Source organism: Sinocyclocheilus grahami, unplaced genomic scaffold (assembly GCF_001515645.1).
Source record: "Sinocyclocheilus grahami isolate Dianchi unplaced genomic scaffold, SAMN03320097.WGS_v1.1 scaffold894.1, whole genome shotgun sequence".
In the NCBI taxonomy this organism is placed as follows: domain Eukaryota; kingdom Metazoa; phylum Chordata; class Actinopteri; order Cypriniformes; family Cyprinidae; genus Sinocyclocheilus; species Sinocyclocheilus grahami.
In genome coordinates, this window is record NW_015506073.1 from 85,350 (window position 1) to 87,040 (window position 1,691).

The window sequence follows — 1,691 nt, forward strand, 5'->3', positions numbered from 1 at the left end:
TAGGTTGGTATATTAACATTATATCAGTTAATGTAATTACGGTATTAAAATGTAAATTTAAGTTCAAACCGTAAAACCTAAAATGTTGCTACCGTATTTTTTACGGTAAAATTCTGGCAACAACAGCTGCCGTTCTTTTACCGTAAATTTTATGGATTTTTTTTTTACAGTGTGGGTTCGAATACCAGTGACTGCATGAACTGATTAAATGCGTGTCACTTTGGATAAAAGTGTCTGTACAATGCAAAATATGTAACGGTAAAGTAAAGCCAACGGAATTTCTATCGTAATTTGGAATCAATAATGGGACTGAACAAGAATTCTATTGATTCAACAAAACACATAATTAGCATACATTTAAACGTTAAAATAAAGAACTAAATTAGGCTTCACATAAACAATGTACACACTGTAGCTAAACTCAGCTAGGTAGATTATTTACAAATTGTAAGTAAAAATTATTATTTTTAAACGATACATTGAATTGACTAAATTTTGTAAAATTACTAAAAATTTACTAAATTAAGGTAAATGGTTGCAATACATTTATTTTAGCTACATTTGAATAAACACATTTTTCTGAATGTTAGTCAACTAAATTTGTTTATTTAAATGTAGCTAAAATAAATTAATTGCAACCACTTACCTTTTAAAAATGTAGTAAATTCAATTAATCGATTTTTTCAGTGTAATACTGTATAATTAGATTACTTTAAGATTACTTTTGACCCATCTTGTTTATCACATTGATTTAAACAGGATAAAATTGTATCATATTGATATGGAAAAAAAACAAAACAGAGACAGAAAATATATTCCATTTGTTGTTATTAACAACATGAAGTGCATTAAACAATATATTACGCCAATGTTTCCCAAACTGGGGTTCGTGAACTGCAGGGTAAATAAAAATGAATGTGTTCATCAGTAGCAATGTTGAAATGTTGAGAAAAACACTGCTTAAAATAAAACAAATTAGAATAATTGTATTCATACTTATTGCTTAATATTTTAATATACATATCAATATACATACTGCTATTTTGTGTGAATAATATGTAATCATGTAATCAATAAAAATGCAACTGCAGTCCGATTAGGTGTATTTTAAAATGTAATATCTAAGTACTTAATTTTTGGAATCCGATTACTTAATCCAGATTTAATGTGAACTGTTACGACCTAGCAGTGGTTGTCAGTTCACCTTTTAGTGCTTAATCCTGTTCTGTACAAACACAGTTCATTAATTTACAGGAGTGAAAATCGCATTCGACAACCGAATGAACTCCCCAAAATTTGATTCTATTTTGATTTGATTGACTTTATTAATCCCAAAGGAAAATTCACGTCACAGCAAAGCCCACCACACAATTCTGAGTTTATATTTCACATCTCACATCTGCAATTGTTTCTGCCATAGGATACAAAAATGTAATTGTGATTTTTATATTTCACAATTTGGACTTGTCTTCTCAGAATTGCGAGTTAACATCTCACAATTGGGACTTTGTATTTCGCAAGTCTGAGAAAAAAAAGAAAGAGAAATATAAACTCAGAAATGTACCTCATTCTCTGTAAGCTCTTGTTTCTGCCATGGGTTTGAGAAAAATAAAAAAGGAATTCTGACTTGCTCAAAATAATTTTTTTCAGAAATCTGAATTTACATATCGCAATTCTGAAAAAAAAAAAAA